At 34.4% G+C, this 20,371-nt stretch overlaps 1 protein-coding gene across 2 annotated transcripts in view; it reads right to left on the bottom strand.

The window, feature by feature from the left end:
* Nucleotides 1-20,371, bottom strand: part of PPFIA2 (PTPRF interacting protein alpha 2) — a 391,656-nt gene that overhangs the window by 319,259 nt on the left and 52,026 nt on the right. The gene's annotated exons all lie outside the window — the stretch shown is intronic.

The following is a 20,371-nucleotide window of genomic DNA, read 5'->3' as shown; positions in this document are numbered from 1 at the left end:
TTTTCTTTAGCTACAAAGTTAGGGCACTCAGCTACATTTGTTTTGTTTTGCTCTGTTTCATTTTGTTTTGTTTGAGACAATTTTGCACACTATAATGCTATACAAATAGCTGCATTAAAAAAATCTAGATATTTTCTCCAACTCTGTACAATGTATAAATTTTAAAAACACACACTAATTATTCTTGAAATATGCAAAGAAAATGGCTCTATATGGGAAAGCAGATGTTTCATTCTCTAAGGTGCTGAAGTGAGGGCAGAACAGGAAAAAAAAAATAACAAAACTGCAATTTAACATATTATTTGCAAAAATATTAAACCCATGGAAAATGTTTAACCTACAAAAAATTCTAATTATCTATAGCAATTCTATTACTATACATGGAAGATAAAACAGATATGGGTAGATTAGCTATTCTTTTACAAGGATTGATTTCTAGTCTTTGAGTCAACAACCACAGTAGATCATCCTGAGTAATGACTATAATAGACAAAGGTATCATAAATGGAGAAGACAAAGGTATCATAAATGGAGAAATGGGTGATGCTGTGACAAACTGGAGAGCAAGTGCCCTGTTTATAGGGAAAACTACAACTCAGCCTTATCAGTTGTAGGGTTTTGGTTTCAGGGTTACTAATCATATGACTTTTTCAAAAGAAGCTAGAATTCCAGATTTTTAATGTTGGCAATTCTTTTAATTTTTAAAACATCCCCACTCTCCCCAGATCAAAACAAAAGCAAAAACAAAAACTGCTCATAGGTAGCTGAATAACAGTTTGAGGCTACATTGAGAAGTTACACTTTTTTTGCTAAAAAGTTTCTTTCTTGTGACCCTGGTCACTTATCTGTTTGCATCTAGCTGAAAGAATAGAGTTGAGGAACCTGGGAAAATACAGATGCAGCAAGAAATCAACGATGAAAGAAAGATGATTGAGCAAAGATAGAAGGAAAAGAAATTTAAATATCTATGATCAGAGAATCAGCCAACACCTGGATATCATTAAGAAGACTCATGCACTGATTCAGTTGGGACTTAATTACATCGTTATTCTCTGGTATCTCAAAAATGGGGAATCTTAACGATAAATGTGGGGCTGAAATGAGCATATGAAGAACAGTAAAGGTAGGGCAGTGAAAAAGAAAGGGATAGTGTAGTGGAAGTGTCCACCTGAAGAAGCTGACTTTGAACAGGTACTCAATGGGTGATGATACATGCATTTATTAAGGACTATAATTAATAAGACAATCACATGGAACGCTTGCCAAGAAAATTAAGTTGTCTTTTCCATAATGGATATACTGTATATAATATTTTCCCTACCCAGCATCCCTTTGAGGAACTTCCTCCCTCCCCCCAATTCTAGCTCCAAAAGAAACATAAAAATTGCTTCAAATGTTTTATGAACCTGCCAGAGAATTAAGGCAATATAGATTCTAGAAGATATAATGGTAGTCTTAAGTCCTTGACACTATCATTTGAGCAATGTTTGAAACTAGATGTTCTTCCTGCCTCCAACTTGAAGTTTCTGGCTCTCAAACATTCAAATCCTAATTAACACGTCTCTAAAGTCTGTTTTTGAGAGGCCCTCCCTCCCCATCCTGTTGAAATTCTTTATTCCAACACCATGCATACCATAAACAATCAACCCACCTAAATCATTTGATCTTACATGTTCTTTAACATTTCTATTAAGTAATCTAAATAAGTTATGTCCATATATAATAAAATTAAGCCTGAAACATATTTGCAAATTGGCAAAAATTAGTATTACTTTTGAATTCAAAGATAAAATGTAATTTAAAAATTTATTGTAGAATTTCATGGAATGAACTGACAAGATTTGGTAATAACATGGCTAAAGTATTAGATGCACAGAAAATAAAACACACAGCCCTTTGCATTATTTGATAACACTCCTGTTATGACTGAGACAAAAATCCTATTCATATGAAAGTTTTCTTCCAAGTACATTTTAAATGGAAAAAAAAGGTGTTAAGTACATTTTGAGTTAATACATTTTGTTCTTCATATAAAGGCATAGAAATTCTATCAACAATAGAAACTCATGATATTATCAGAGATTATAGAGAAAATTCAGAGGAAAAAACTTAGCAGTTTGCTTGATGCATTTTGTCATCTTATTAAAATTCTACCATGACGATTTCTTGCCATCACAGAAGAGTTGGGCCAAAGCTCAGATTTTAAAAGTTTAAGCTTTTCATGATAGTCATGGTCTTGAGAAGAATAAAGGAACAATAGAATCTAGAAGATGAATGGAAAAGGCATTGGTATTTATGGTTTTTAACATGTTGAATTAAAGAAATTATGAACTGGGCTCTAAAGAGAATACAGATGTATTCTTTTATTCTGTTTATTCTTTTAATTAAAAACAATTTTTTGAGTTTATGTTCTATTTTGAATGTAAGTTGAGAGCGTGTGGACAGATGCCAAGTTAAACACCGCTTATCTATCACTTCATGCAAAAAAGAAATTTTCAGATGTGAATAATGAGCATGAATTCATTTATGCTGTAAAATTAATAGGTGAAATAAATCCCTTCAGAAACTCTGAAAATTGTTAAAAGTGAGTCAATCTTTTTGATGATTGTTGAATATTTTATCTATAAAATATAACTGAAATCTTTGACAAGTGTTTCTATCTTGTTATTTAAACGTCTTTTTATATAGGTAACAAAAAGGGAGACACTAAAAAGTAAAAACATTGATATCCTATACAGTTTTTAAACTTAGTATTGTAATAGTATCATTTATTTGATTAAAACATCTAAAATAAACTCTGATGTTTTACTAGGTTATGGAATTTTTAAAACTATGTTATACAACATGTTCATTTAGATTTAAAAGCTAATACAATAATTACTACTTACTGAACATTTACTACACGTAGGCACTCTTTAAATACTTTATATACATTATAGACAGTTTTATAAGGTAGTTATAACAACCTTATAAAGTAGCTATTTTTTTCTCACTTAACAGGTTAAAAGGTCTACATAACTTACCCAATATCATATAGCTATTAAGTAGGGGGGGCACAATATGTATGTATGTATGTATGTATGTATCTATCTATCTATCTATCTATCTGCAAAGCTATGTTTTTAATACCAGTTGTAGAGGAGCAGCTACACCCTGGCATCTGGGTGACCTTGCACATATCCACGTGGCCATGTAGGCATAGCTAAACCGAAGGCTGGCTCAGATCTTGGTGGAATGTTTTGTCAGCCTCCTAGGAACATGACAAGGTAGGCAAGTCTTATGAAGAGCTTCCACATAGCTGTTTTCTCATTCTCCCTTGCACCAACGAGGCATAAAAATTTCCGCTTCACTCTCCCAACTTCAGATCCACCAGCAGGATATAAAACTGTTAAGATGGTATGGAATGAGCGCCTCCCCAACAGAGCAGCCCACCACTCTTATTGTCTGTCATCTGGCTCATCCAACTCAGTGTTGTCCTGTGGGACTAGGGACCAGGGCCAGGACTAGACTTAGAGAAGCAATGTTACTAGGGTGTAAAATTTAAGGAGGCACTCATTCTGAGGGTCATACAAGTACTGATCCTGTCCTCACATGATCCTAAGAGTGAGTGCCTCCTTAAATTTTATACCTTAGGCATCTTATTCTTAGACACCTGCAAAAACAAGGCTGGCACTCATACAATCCTGAACTTAAACGACTCCTTAAAACTTTGTGTCCTAAGCACCTTACTTGTCTCACCCTAGCCCTGGCCCTTATAGAATAGCTGACACCATGTGATTCTGTTTATGCTGTACATGTAATACACTCTTTAAATCCACTTGGACTTAATGTCTCCTTCCTAATCAAATCTACGGACTTGTGACAAGCCAGTCTGGCACCTGCCCACATGCTGCTGCTCAGGGAAGACTTGCTGCTTAATATCAGCATTACACGGCCTCTTTTATATGGGCTGATATTACCTACATAGAACCAAATAAACTAGAATGCATTAATTATGTAATCAACTTTATTTCTTAAAAAGAAAATTCAGGTAATGAAAGTTTCATTTCCTTCTCCAAGGTGTCAAATATCTGAATAGGATTACTAGCCAGTCCTTGACACAAGCTGTGTAGCATCAATCTCTTTTAATATGGGGGAACACTGCACCTGAGATGGAAACCTGGTAATCCAAGGCTGACTGTGAATCGGAAGACTTAAGACTTGGGAATGTAGAATCACAGATGGAGAGAAGCAATCAGTGCCAGAGCTCTAAGCAGAGTGAGATATGAGGGCAACCTGGAGCATGGGTATCAGTATCAACTCAGCTCTTGTATAAAATGAACTCCACATTGTGCTGCACTGATGCTGTTGGCTGCCCAAATGCACCCCCTCTCCATGCTCTAAAAGTTGACCTATTTTTCATTTGACAGACAATTTGAATGATGGAGCTATAGGGATTAATCATGTGGTTTTCTGTGTAAGACATTAAGTTCAGATGTTGTAAGTTCTACTTCCTCTGTGTGGAGGTGGGAAAAAGGAGGGCATTGGGATTTGAGGTTTCACTCAGTGCTATCGCTGGATCCTTATTTTTGTCCTTAAAGAGTAGAATCAGCCAGTTATGGTCAAGGAAAAGATGTTAAGACAGTTTGGGTATCAAATATACTAAAAATGAAGGACATAAAATTCTAAAAGTCAGTTGAACCTAACATTGAACTTGCTGTAAGACCCAGAACATCTTAAAACTAATAGTTGCATTTACAGTTAACATCAAGTTTTCAAGTATTACTCTTTTAAAAAGTCACTTTATATAATATGAAAATACTTAATGCATTACAATATTATTACCAGCTATGAGTATTTTAAAATTTGATTTATGCATATTTATAATTTGGGACTATTTTGGAAATTTTTTGGAGGAAAGTGATTATATTTCAATATAGAGAGCATTTTCATGTGCTAAACAATCTATCAAAAGTATATTACTACAGGGAAATTAATATAAAAGAGTAAAATATCAACCATTTAAATTAAATGATTGTATTTAAAAATCATTTCTTTCAAAAACATATGGTGGGATATTTTTTATTTGTAGAGAAGTTTACAAAATTCATATATTCAAAATATCAAAATTAAGCATTTCTCTCATCCCTTTTATGGAAAAATTCCCCCCTAATGTCCTTTGTGTTCTATTCCCTCTTGATCCAGGCTTTCGTCCCCACTCTATCATTGCTATCTCTCTTAAAAAGGTTGCCAATGACATCTAATTGGCTGAATCAATTGTCAATGTTCCATCATCACTTTTATTGACCTCTACTCTAAGGCACATTCGACGCAGTTAACCACTCCATCCTTCCTAAAATACTTCTTCCCTTAGTTTTCATTGAGTTTCACCTTCTGTATGATTTTATGTAATACCATGGCTTTAAACACCATGTATGGTAATGAATTCTGAATTCCTCTTATCTTCTGAGATTCACACTGCCTACTCACATCTCCACTTGGATGTATTACAGCCACCTAAGTCTTAATAATGCAAACTCAAACTTGAGTTCCACCTCAAGCCCTCCTCCAAATTTCCACCTTAGTACTGTCTATTCTGACATCCCCATTTACCCAGTTTCTCACGTTCAAATCCATCAGCAAATCCTGCCAATTCTATCTTTAAAATATGGCTTGAATTGTACTATTTCTTATCACCTACATTTCTACCATCCTAATCCCTTGGACCATATCAACAATATTCTCCCTTGGGGTAAAAAATTATCTTCTTAATTACTGTCCCTGTATCTGTTTTTGTCTCCCTATCCCCATATATCCTTCACATAGCAGTCAGAACTCTCCATTTAAAATGCAGATTAGGTCAGATTACTCCCATGATCCAAACCCCTCAACAGTTTCCCATTAATCTTAGAATAAAAGACAAGCTTGTTACTATGCCATACAATGCCTTGTGATGATCTGGCTTCAGCTATCTCACTGATCTTGTCTTTTGCCATTATCTCTCGCTCTCATGCCACCCAGACACACTGGCTCCATTGCTGTTCCAAAAATAAGCCAAATGTAACCAGCTGTCAAAATCAGTGAAAGTTCCACCCAGAAACAGAAGGAAAACTCAAAAACAATGTAAAAGAGCACTTAATCAGAAGATATGCTATAGAGGTAAGGGTGGTTTACTGAATCCAGGGGAATGGTGAAGCACAGAGACTAGCAACAGCTGGAAGTCATCACCACCCCAAGCCCAAAGGAGTAAGGTAAAAGAACAATATTGTCAAGAGTCCAACAGGTGCTGAATGAATAAAGCAGGTAATATCATATATATATATATATATATATATGGCTCAGAGTATTTAAATAATGAAGTATTTCTCATTTCTGTATAAATGCATCACTTTGAAAACATGGCTCAAGGCAATGGTGTTTGCATAACAAATCTTTTTAGAATGCTTGAATGAACAAATTAATGAATGACTTGCCCAAGATCAAACAGCTGGCAAATGCTGGAAAGAAGCTTTGAAATCCCAGGTGTTAAAACCCCAAGCACAGTGTACATTTTTTCCAGTATAATCTCTAACAAAATAGCCTCCTTGGAAAAAAAGGCACTCAACTCTATATCATCTTATCCTGAGGCAATACATTTCTATATATCCCAGGGTTTCTAGTTCCTAAGAAGGAAAATATGCAAAGTGATTTAATAGATAATAAATAATACATTAAATTTATCTTCTGGTGAAATACTGCCAATACTTCAAATTAAAGACCTGATACCATAATCATTTTACAATAAATAAATCAATGCTTGAAAACTTTAATATATGTGCTGAGCATTAATAAACAGTTCAAATACATTAAACTAAAAATCAATAATGTTTATTTTTATGTAACATTTCATAGTGTGTAGGTACATAGCACTGGGAATGAGTAACAGTCAGAAAACAAAATTTCTTTTAAAAAAAATCAGTTTTTTACATAAGGCTTATTGGAAACAATCTTTCATCACAGAACACCAGCTCCTTGAGGCAAGCATCCAAAAAATGAAGCTGAGTTTATTAATGAGGCATCTTCCTCCTCTACCAGACTTAAGCTGTTAGTGTTTCCTTGGCAACTTTACAGGGTAAATTTCCTGGGAGGCAGAGAAGAAGCAGGAAACACACAAAACCAATTGTATAAATCTTTCTTATGGAAGCTAGAAAGAGTCCTATGTAGTCATTCTTTAAAATTAAAAAAAGGGGGAAAATATCTACACTTTTACTTTGAGCATAGTCCAGCCCAAAAGTGAATTTTCCTTGAACCGCACAATTAATTCCTTTAAGTGAGAATGACTGAGCATCTTTTGTGACTGAGGCACTGTGCTGGACATGGAGAGTGTGATGTTGAATAAGTCAAGGTCACAGCTTTCAAAGACTTCAGAGTCTAGTAGGGCATCCAAATGACAAAGACAATTTAGTTAACAAACATATATTGCATGCAAAATATGCACAAAGCAACACACTGAAGCTGGTGTATGGAATCCAGAGGCTATGACATGCTCTTTGACTTCAAGTCAAAGCAGTAGGAAAGGATGTCGATCCAGAGAACAAGAGGAAGAATTCAGAGAATTAATGTGTTAAAATGACAACATACAGGGGTTGTAGGTGTAAATTTTATAGGGTGACAATAAGTCTGAGTATTTTACATTGTGAAAATTGTATTTTGTTTTTTAGTGCATACTAGGTAAGTCTCTCCTAAGACCATGGTTGGGTAACATAATTATTCGCATTTATTGAGCATTTATCAGATGCCATGCTAAGAGCGCCATTGCCTCATTAAAAAGCATCCCAGCTCTTTTAGCTGTTACTATTTTCACCACTTTAAAGATGATGAAACTGAGTCTTCAAAGAGTTTAAATGACTTGACAAAGGTTACACAACTAATAAGTTTTTCAAATCTATACAGGCTAACTACAGGGGCAATGATTTTTAACAGTTATGCTCTTCTAAGTGAAGACGTGGAAAAAATGTGGAGGATATCTTGGCTTGTTACATAGTGACTTGGGAGAAAACATACTTATTCAATATTTACAGAAGGAATGAATAAAATTGCAAGCAGAATTTTTCTGAGGTAATGTGGATATTCTCTGATGGAAAAAAGAATATCCTTATTTGTCTTACAGATATGAACATTAATGCCACTGGATTTAGTCAAAAATTAAAATTCCAAAGACTTTTGCTATATATTTCTAATTCCAAAGTATTCTCCTCAAACTCAAACCTAGACAGTAAATCCATTACGTATCAAAAACATAATTGTGACAGTGTTGCATGGAATAGGGTTTTCTGAAGAAAGTGCTAAAGAGATTCAAAGTTCTGCCTTTTTCATGGCATAGCCTCTTTGAAGCACTTCCCTTTATGATTTTTTTGTGCTGTTTTTTTTCTTGTCTATTCCCTTCCATATGGCTGAGGTGATAAAGGGAACCTTTTGCTAAATCCTGACTCAGACACTGCTCCTCTTTGCCAACTTTTACACATTAATGGGTCCTTATTATCTCAAATTCAATATGTCCAAATCAGACATCATCTCCTCTCTTCCTCTGTCATTACTCTGGCCAACTGCCTCCATCCAATTTCTTCCACCAGCACTTATCTCTGTTGGCATTTCCAATAAACATTCAATCACCCAACTGAGATTCTGGAGGTCAATAGAATCTTCTCTCACTCGGGTATTCAAATACCAAGTGAGTCAATTTTTCCTTCTAAACATCTGCTTAGCTCAATCTACTACCTGCTTTCAGTAGCCACTGCATTCATTACCTTAGTTCAAAGCCTCATTTCACTTTTCCCCAATTCTTGGATTTCTCCAAAATAGTATCTGTTTTGAGTTCATTTTTCTACTCTTGCCCTTATATGATCTCTTCAGAGAAGTGGTTCTCAAAGTGTGACCTGGAGACCAGTTGCATTAGTGTCACCTGGGAACTTACAAATGCACTGGGTGGGGGGCTTTACCCCAGTCCTGCTGAATCAGAAACTGCATTAAACAAACCCTCCAAGTGAGTCTGATGCAGGCTAAAGTTGAAGAACCACTACTTCAGAATGATGTGTTTCAAATCAAATATATATGTATGTCACTCCTGTACTCAAAATCCTTAGTAAGATCCCATTCTTCTTAGGAAGAAAAAAATATCAAGCATCTTTTTGCATGAAGTCTTTCATTATACAATTTTGTACCGCTTTTCTTATTTCACCTTTTACCACTTCCTCGAAAGAAATCTTATACTCCAATCATAATGATCCTGTACTTCCTTTTTGTGTCAAGTGTCTTCTCACTTCTATGCTTCTGCACCACAGACCCTTCTGCCTAGAAAGCCACGCTCCTTTTCTGGATTAATCTTACTCACCCTTGAGACTCAACCCAAGCATCACCTCATCTCAGGAGACTTTCCTGAGGCCTTTGAGCTGGGGTAATATTTCTGCTGTTACTTCCACAGCTTCTTGTACTTAATGCATTCGTAACTCTACCACATCATTTTATAATTGTCATTTTACTTATCTGTCTCTGCCATTCATTTGAAGGTTAAATTAACTCAGTGGGGCACTTATCAGCTCTATTTCTTCAATAATTACTAGAAAGCATGACCAATGAATACTGAAGGAATTTGATAAATTTATGTTGAATTTAGCCTTCCATGATCTCCTACAAAGAGAAGACAAGCTGACTGGCTGACAGTAGTACTCTGGACTACTGAAATGCGCCTTATCCTATATTAATAAACTTTCATTCTGGATATATATGGATTTGGTTAGTGTATACCAGCCTTGAGAAGCTGATTATCTTTGAGTTTACTGCTGAATTTCAGCTTCTGGATAACAAGACTGATGATCAGATATTTTCATTAAAAAGAGGTACCATCCCAAGAGACCCTGGCTGAGGGGTAGTCAGCAGCCTTTTAATTCTACCTCAAGCATACAAAATGTAAAACACATGCAAGAAGAAATATCTTAGTGATCAAGAGAAGTTTCAAGCCTAGTTTAACTACTTATTAGCTGTGTGACCTTGGAGAAATTGCTTTATGTGCCTTATCTATTTATCTGCCTTTGCTGGTTCAGAGTCAGAGGCTCAATTACTAGGATCTTAATTTACAATTAAACCTTCAATTATTTGATGCTTGATCTTTCCCTATCTGACTCACAAGTAAATAAGTAGGAAAAAACACAATACCCTACCCTTTTTAAAAGTCAGGTTTTAATAATAGCCTAAAATTTTTACTCGGTTAAAAAAAAGAAACTGGAAATTATCCTTAGGTGACTTTTTTAGAGGAAAGGATAAAATATATCTGTCTTTCCCAACTATTATCTGCAATCCCACTGACTTTGGTAACTTAAAGCAATGAATCATTTTAATTTATAAATAACTGCAAGGAAGAATTGCTTATGAACTGAAAACAAAAACAGAGCAAATAGTTTATTTAAAATATGTATGTATAATAAACAGATATTTCTAATATATATCTAACTACATATCTCTCTTACTAAATGTTATGTGTTAAGCCAATTAACATAGTTTTAAGGTAATTATGAGAAGCTGGTAAGAAAGCAGATGAAATATTTTAAAATTCATTAAATTCACACTTTCAGAAACGTTTGGCAAGGGATTTTCAGCTAACTATTAAGTATTTCACGATAATACCTTAATTTTGGAAATAGTAGCCATGGAGGAATCAGGTAGAGAACATGATGAAACAGTAATGAGAAGCATTTTTCTAAAATCAGATATGCAAAAATTTCAGAAAGATGTCTAATTTGAATCTAAGGAATATGCAAATTCCCTTTACATTCCTATTTTCTTTAAGAAAAAATTTGTCAAGTTCTAAATCTCAAGAGGTAAATTTTAAGTTCATTTCCTATTTCTTCTGTTTTCGAAATAAAGAATGACAACTATAATGGTAACCAGAAATAGCAAGAGGACATATAATTTCTCTGTTTTTCTTCTAAGCAGCTCTGTGTCAATTGATGCTACCAGGATTCTGATATGAATTAATGTTTGCAATATCAATATCACATTCTCAAAATACTATTAAATAAAAGGAAATGAAACTGACTGAAATAAGAGCATAAAATGCACTGATCTTATACTACCAAACTAACTGAGATTATATAGCATAATATGAGAGTCTTGCAACCTGGAGATTTAGAGTCAATGACAGAATGTTCTGTAGTCAGCATATGTTCTATAAACAGTCTCTTTTTCTTCTTTTGAACTGAACAAGTTCCAAAAAAATAAACAAGTTTCAAAGTTTATAATAAATATGCTTTGATTTATAAGATACAGTAAATTAAAATATATATATATATTACATATATATAGTAAGATTGGAATATTTTATATTCAGATCTCTACTTTCCTTAGTATTTCTGGAACCGGTTTCTCCTTATTTATTATTCCTCCCAGATGTAAATGAGAACATTCAACTGAGCCACACAGCCAGGTAAGAATTCCAAATTGCATAGAATTCTATGTCTCTTGAGATGAGTGCAGTGGCAAAAAAAAAAAGTGACTCACTCTCTTAAATGAAGTCACCCAAACAGCAAATGCAAATAGTCCTCACTGTGTTAACCAAATCTGGTGAGTATAAGAACCATGTCCTGGTTTGCATAGTTCTGTGGCAACTGAGTTGCTGGGCAAAGCAAGGACACAGTTACTCTGGTTCTGAGATGCACAGGTTTCAGTTAACACCACAGCATGCAAAGAACTGCTTGCAGTTACTTTTTAATGGTAGATTAGTCTTTATTCCTTTGCCTCCAGCATCCTCAAAACTAGATTGTGAATTTTGAATACATAATGTAGTAGCTATATATAATCTAATATTAAAGTTGGAATTCTTCTCAAATTAAGCTTGGCCCAAAGGCCAAGAACAATGCTATGGTGACAAGCATTCCCACATCCTCAAGCAAAGAACTGCACCAGGTCTTGCTAAAATATTGCAAAGAAAGGTTCTGTCAGAATTGAAAACATCTTCTCTTAATGGGGGCATTATTGACATATTAGGTAGGAAAAAGTACATATATAATTATGTATACATATAATAAGCACATTTAACATGAGATCTATCCTCTTAATAAATTTGTAACTGCACAAAGCAGTACTATTAACTGTAGGTGCAATGTTGTACAGCAGGTCTCTAGAACTTACTAATTTTGCTTAACTGACACTTTATACCTATTGGTTAGCAACTCCTCATTTCCCCCTCTCTGTAGTCCCTGGAAACCACTACTTTCTGCTTCTATGATTTTGACTACTTTAGATACTTCATGTAAGTGGTATCATGCAGAATTTGTCCTTCTATGACTGGCTTATTTTACTTAGGATAATATCCTCAAGATTCATCCATGTTGTATTTTGCAGGAACATTTTAAAGGTTGTATAACATTCCATTGTGCATATATGTGTGTGTATATATACATGTGTACACATATTACTTTTTCTTTACCCATTCATCCATTTAGACCTTTTCCACATCTCAGCTGCTGTGAACAGTGTTGCAATGAACATGGAGGTGCTAAAATATTTTTGAGATCCTAATTTAAATTCTTTTGGATAAATACCCAGCAGTGGGATTGCTGGATTATATGGTACTTCTATGTTTAATTTTTTGAGGAATCTCTATACTGTTTTTCACATAGGCTGCACTATTGTGCATTCCCACCAACAGTATACAAGGGTTCTGATTTATCTATATCTTCATCAACATTTGTTGTCTTCTTTGTGTATAGCACAGTATCTTTGTTTTTCAAGATGTGTGGTATCTTCAGATATGGGAACCAAAGATCAGGAATTTTCTCACTTCCTAACCCCAACACACACACACACACACACACACACACACACACACACTTCTGAAGACCAGATGTGGGCTACACAGGAAGAAGGGCAACCTGAAATGTTGTTGACCCAAGAGGACCACCTAGAAGGTTTAAGATAATATAGCACCTGGAGGTATATGAAGGGAATCCCAGGGTATAAAGAGTACATTAATTTCCTATGGCTGTTTTAATGGATTACTACAAATTCAGTGACTTAAAACAACACAAATGTATTTTCTCACAGTTTTAGAGGCCAGAAATTTGAAAATCAAAGTGTTGGCAGGGCTGTGTTCCTTCTGGAGACTTCAGTGGAGAATCTATTTTATTGCTTTTTCCAACTTCTAAAGGCAACCTATGGTCCTTGGCTTATGGTCCACTCTCCATCTTCAAAGAGCTTCACTCTAATTTCTGGTTCTATTTTCACATCTCCTTTTTCTGTCTCTAACACTCTTGCCTTCCTCTTATAAGGACCCTTATGATTACACTGGACCCACCCAAATAACTCAGAACAATCCTTCCATCTCAAGATCCTTAAATATATCTACAAAGTCCTGTTTACCATGTTAGGTAACTTATTTGCAGGTTCTGGGAATTAAAATGTGAACACCTTTGGGGGACCATTATTCAACCTAGTACAACAGGATATTAAAAATGTAAGCCAGAGAAGGCTTGCCTGAATTACAGGGTCTAAAGCGTATTGCAGATTCAAAACCACCAATGCTTTCTTGACCAGCTCAGCCAGCAGTGACTTCTCTATCCACTGAATTTCCATTATATTTATTTTCACATATATATTGCCTTATATTATCATTCTGTGTTTTCTTTCCAACTCCCTTAGTATAGATTTATCTACCTCTCTCTGTTCTGTAGGTTCTCAATAAATATATTGTTTCAAAAAATCCCCAAAGCCATGGAAGGAGGCTTGGAGTAGACAGTTGCCTACATGATGGTAGCAAGGCCTTCCGAAGACCTCTACTAAAAAGTAACCCTTTTCAGGTCCCAGTACCTGATATTCTCCCATTATATATTTTTCTTCTATTCTAAGGCATTGAAATGTAAGGCATAATTAAAAGATAACACATTATTGGAATTAGTCACTAACACCAAGTCAATCATTTCCACAAATTCTACCCAATCTTAAGCATCTCAAGTGCAAACTCAATGGGAAGAAGTACATTAAGTTACTCATTCTTTCACTGTCCTCAATGCATTTGCCAAATGTCTTGCTCATAAAATAAGATTACTTTGACAAGTACCTATTGATGGATAATAGCCCAAAGCAAACTTTATTCAGTCACGAGAAGGAGATGAGTCATTTCATACCAGAAGTAACACCCAAGGAGAGAATTCTATAAAGAAGGAAATTATCAAAAATGGAAAGAGAAGAAAAGATACTTCTCATTTATTTTGCAATATTAAGATATCTTTGAAAACTGTGGTAGAAAGAATCTGAAACAGCTCTCAATGATCCCATCTCCTAAATTTCATGCCCTGTGTAATCCATTCCCCTTGAGTGTGGGCTGGATCTAGTGAAAATATGGTCAAAGTTGATGGGATGTCACTTCTATTTTTATTTATTAATTTTTTTAAATGGAGGTACTGGGGATTGAACCCAGGACCTCATGCATGCTAAGTACATGCTCTACCACTGAGCTATACTCACCCCTTAGGGATGTCACTTCTGAGATCAGGTTAAAAAAATTGTGACCTCTCTCTCTCTCTCACTCATACTCTCTCAATCCTCTGGGGAAGCTGCCACATTGCAAATATCCCTACGGGAAGGTCCACATGGCAAGAAACTAATGTCTCATGCCAACAACCAGCCAGGAAATAAAGCCTGTGAGCTCATGTATATGAACGCAGAAGCCACTCTTTCCCTATTTCAGATTGAGATGGCTGCAAACCTGAGCAACACTTTGCAGCCTTGTGAGAGACCCTGAGTCCGAGGACACAGCTAAATTACACTAAATCTCTACCCACAGAGACCGTAAAATAATAAATGTTGTTGTTTTAAGTCAGTTGGTTAGATGTTTTACAAAACTATAACTGTTTATTACAGGAATGGATAACTAATATAAGAACTAAAGTTATCATATATTTCTAATAATATTTTCCATATAATGGCTCATTATAAAATACAAATATTTCACAGAATTAAAATTTTTACACCAATGAATCAACAAAAGAAATAAGGATTTTTCTTGTTCTGGTTTTTATGCATTTGTACGACTCTAATTATATTTCTAAAAGCAAAGGGATGTTGGGGGAAAATACTAAGTTATCAACTGATTGCCTGCATTGTTATGAACAATTATCAGTATGAATCATAAAAAAGTTCGCAAAACTCACAATATATCTTCTTCCACACACATTTCTGTTGTCTTGGCCATTTCTGAATATTTAAGGATCCTTAAATTTCTAAAAAAACACTTTTGTGATGATTACTATGTTGAGTTTTGATACCTTAAGTCATGTAACTATCAGTTATGATATGGAATCCTATAAAGAAAAAGCAATTTCTTTTCAATTATGTATGAATGACTCAGTCATATTGACACAAAAGAATGTTCAAAAAGCACTGTGATTTTTAGCTGCTGAATATACCATCATAGCAGATGACTCACACTTTATTTTTAACCTATTTTACAACGCAGATTAAAAATACTCCTCATTCAATGTCTGACCACATAATAAAAATATGAACATATACATTCAATTCATTTCTACCTAGTGGTTTAGTAATAAATAAGGCAATTTAAAGGCATCCTTTTGAGGAGGCACTAGAAAGCATATGATATTCTTCAAACCCCATGGAAAGAATTCCCCCCATAGGAGCATTTATAAATGATCCAGTCTCAATCTGCACACACATACATGCTAGCCAAAAATATATTTTCCTTAGAAAACGTATCTTTCTGCTCAAGTGATCACCACTACACGTCCATTGATTTGTTTCCTCTAAATGGTTTTGCACTTTATATTCTTCAACTCTAATTTCCTTAGGCAGCTTCCTGACCTGATTCCTAATTCCCAGTGTTGTTATATAATTGTCTGAACAAGCAGGGTCCGCCAAAATGAAAAAATAATTTATCCAAAATTTTGCAATCAGAAAACCAACAAAGAAGCTAATTTAATTTCAAAACATTGTGGCTTTGTGTCATACAGTTTTGTGTTAGTATTAATATATGGGGCTACATAGCTTATTTAGAAATACGAGCTTTAGAGCCAGGATACTTAGTTTCAAATGTTGACTTTACCACTGATGTAACATTGGATTAGTTACTTAACATTTCTGTGTTTTAGTGTCTCATGTATGAAACTCATGCGATAATAGTACCTGCCTCACATGACTGATAGGAGCGTAAATGATTGCACATAGCCAGTGCAAATAAAGGTTAGCTGTTAGTAGCATTCAGTAGCAGTACTAGCAACAACAATAGTCATTGAAAATTGCTTTGATGTGTTTTGTTTTATTTTGAATTACATATTGTTAAGGGGAAAAAAGCTGGCTTTTCACTTCTACCAGGTATGTGTCCTGCAGGTTCTCCACTCTCATAATCCAAACACAAAGAATGTGGTAGCATAATGTCATCAGGAGACATTGTGACTGAATGAATAGTAAGGAAAAAGATTTGCAAAGTGCATATTTGCACATCAATCTTCCGTATTTGACTTACAAAAGCATGAAGCAACCAGGCTTCTCTTATGAAGCAGAACATAAATCAAGGTGAACAGATCTCACAATATTTTTGCAGGTTCAATTGAGACCTATAATTAGTGTGGTCTTTTGAAGTTTTCTTGTATTTATTGGCTTCAACAAAACTTTTTGCTTATAATACATATTTACTGTATTTTTATTTCTTCAGAATTCATTATCGATCAAGGAATTTCTTAAGCCATATCATGAACTCTTCTCTCAGGAAAGGAATTAAAGATTTTTTGGACAGTTTTTTTCTTTTTTTTAAAACAGGCAATAAAAAAGTTAACCTATTAAAATGGGGTCCAATTAGTCCTGTCCTATTTGATCTCCTGCTGGTTTTCTCCCACTAGCTGAAAAGATACTCTTTTATCCTAAACCTTTATACACTTAAAAGGAAATAGAGTTTTATCATTTGACCTTGAATATTTTTTCTCTTAAGAAGCAAGTTTTTTTGTATGTGAAAGTAAGTGATTTTAATCTTAAATCTGGGTTTATTATGAATCTAGAGTCATTTTTGTTGTTGTTGTTATTGAAATAAATCGTAGATATTACCCTAATGAGAGAAGTAGCAAGCTTACATAGAAAATGTAGATTTCCCTCTGAATTTCTAAATTTTATTTAAGGAACATATTTCAATTGTATAACAAATTAAACATAAAAACGAAGATCTGTTTTCCCCTTCCTCTCAATTGGGAGGTCTTGTTAGAAAGTGTACATTCCAAGCAAGATAATTTCTCAGTAAATACTTTTTAAGACATTAAGCTATTCTGATTTGCTAAATGCTACGCTATATGATAAATTATTTAAAAACTGATTGACAAAATATAATTATTTATTCTAGTTACAATTCTCTTCCCTTGTAACAACTCTCAGCTCAGACTTAGGGAGACATATCCAGTTAGTTTGAGGAAGGAAAGGAAAAGGAAAGCAAAGAAATTAAATGTTATATTTATAATTATGAAGACTTTTATAGGCCACTCCCTCTGAAAAATCTATACATAATTACATCACACTATTGGATTTAGATTTACATTATCTAGAAAAAGACAATTTACACTTTTCAGTAATAGTATTTACTTAGAAACTCTTAAGAATACATGGGTTCTCTTTAGTAAAAAGAAAATCAATCAATAAAAACTTTCAAAATGTATAAATGCTCTCCCATTTACTATTCAGGGTGTTACCTCAAGGCCAAGACCTTGTTTCATTCACTGCTCAATTTCCAGCTCCTGGATCAATGTCTACATATGTTAGGCACTCAATAAATATGAGTGACTGGATGAATATACTATTTTAGTTCAAATCAGGTTAGAATAATCAATCAAGGAAGTATCTGACATTAATTTTTTAAACAGATTTATGTATGATATTTGGAACCCGCAATACAGAATACTACAACCAATGTGATAAGAATAATCCTATTCAGATAAATTAGTTGAGGGACACTAAAATAAGCCACATAAAATATATTTACATGAATGCCACCATGGATAACGCTATTCCAGGAGGAAAACATGAAGATGACAAAAATTCAGAGTTTCTGATTTAGTAGGCCAAAGGCTGAAAATATTTGCTTCTAAGAGAGGAGATATTTTTATGTAGGATTCTTGTGGATAAAGCATCAGAGGAAGGAATATGAAGATTTAGGACCCTGAGGGGAAAAAAATATTTTCTTTATAACTTGAGGTAAATTCTTTGTTGTAAATTAATTTGCATAACTTTTAAGCATTTTCTGTGCCTGTGGAGGGGTGGTGTATGGAATGTACAGTTTAGAGGTGTTATTAATTTCAACCTACCTAGTCCTTTTCATATATATATGCACACACTTGTACACACACACACACAAACACTATTATGGAAATAAAGATTCATTCTTTTCCTTCTATAAAGTAGTGCCTTGAGTAGTCTGGATGTAAGTTATCTAAAGCATGTTCCATGATAATTACCATATATTGTAAGAAAATACCTTTGAGCACAGGAGAGTTTATTATAAATATTGGTAGAGCTAAGATATTTGCTATCCTTAAGTAGTTTTGAAAAGCAAAGTTATTTCTTCTAAGTCAGAAAAGCCTTTAGATCAGACATTCTACTGTCAAAGGATATACAGAATTAAAACCACAGAAATAAAACATTACAGGATTCAAGAAACTATGTTACTAAAGGTGGTATATAGTGTATAAACCTTTTTTAATGGGCAAATTCATCCTCAAAGATAAAACAGGACCAACTGACTACTGATTTGAATTTGATTTTTCTGAATAGCAGTTTAAAAATGTAGGGTTATCAGACCCTACTCTGTTTATGTTTTTAAAAATAAACATAATAATATATAAAGATTATCTACATTTTTAATGATTTTAAAATTATGTAGACATGTCTTTTGGCAGAGATATTTTCTTCTTCATTTAAAGTTTTTTCAATATTTATCATGAACATTTTGTATAACAAAAATTGTGTAATGGTAAAATTACGTTATTCATACTAGCAACATAAGCTTTTGTCGAGAATGTATACATTAAACATTATGAAATAGACCCTAAAACAAAAGTTAGCTTCTGCTTTGATTATTAGAGTCAGGTGTAGGTTAGTTAAGTGCAATTAAAATGAAAGGAAAAACAAATTACTGAATTCTGAGATGATTCTATAAACATAAAAGTTTACTTTTAGTGAATTTTATCATCATGGTGAGTATTAGCCTTCTAACATTAAGGAATATTAATTATTGTCTCTGAATATACATTTGTTAGCCTTGAATCATCCCCCAGGTATCTCCGTGTCTCTCCTTCTATTTTTAGACCATCTTATAGGATTAGTACACATTTTTCTCTCTCCATATCTTTACTGATCATTAAATTCCAAACCTGTTTCTGCTTCTACAATTATGCTGAATCTTATCTTGTCAAGGGCACAATGATCCAAATATGTTGCTAAATAAGATTATTCTTAGATGTGAATATTGTTATAACAGGGGTGAATTTTCACTCCTTAAATTTTAATCCATGAAACTTTTTTTCCATAAAAATACTGGAGTTTCTTCTAGTTCCACTCTTATCCCCACGATCACCCCTTCTCAGACTTCATGGAGGCCCCTTTTCCTGAGCTCCCTTGATTTTCCACAGGATTCGATCCTTGGTCCATCTGTCTTCTTGTTCTGTGATTCCTTTGGATAATCTAATTCATTTATAGAGCCACAACCACCAACAATAATATATACTGATGATTCCTAAATCTTGATCTGTCCTGGTGCTTACTATCACCCAGAAATCTCAAACATAATATGTCCAAACTGAAGTGTTCATCTTGCCTTTTCAAGTGTCCCTCACACCTCAGTTCATAACAGAATCTTTCATCACCCCAATCAAACCTTGTGGAATCCCTGGACAATTTCCTTTCTCTGTCACAGCTAATCAGTCGCTCAGGCCTGCTAATTTTACCTTGTTAGTCAGTTTCAAATCTCTGTGAGCAAAGAGTAGCCTGGAAAACTGATTAAAAAGGCAGATCCCACACTTCATCCAAATATTTCTGATTCAGAGGGTCTGGGAATGCAAATCTGCATTTCCAGCACCAGAGGTTTGTTTTTCAGGATGGACAAGATCTGATCGTGTTTACAAGCTGAATATAGTCTGTGGATAAGAAGTCACCAAAGAAGAAAAGCGGAAACCAATAATGTTGTTTAGCATGTAGGCATCCCCTTTGCTGGGAAATCAGTCCTACAACACCTGGTAATGCCCAGCACTTGAAAAGTAGTGGAGGGCGTGGAGGAAGTATAAGCATAGAAGTCCCGTTATTTTTGCCCCCACGTAGTCTATTCTTAGCTGTATGAGAGTCAGTAAAATATCTTTTCCTGCTTTTGTTTTTC

The sequence above is a fragment of the Vicugna pacos genome, chromosome 12, assembly GCF_048564905.1.
Source record: "Vicugna pacos chromosome 12, VicPac4, whole genome shotgun sequence".
NCBI classification, from domain to species: Eukaryota; Metazoa; Chordata; class Mammalia; order Artiodactyla; family Camelidae; genus Vicugna; species Vicugna pacos.
Note: the sequence above shows the minus strand (reverse complement) of the source record. Positions and strands in the feature narration are given on the sequence as shown.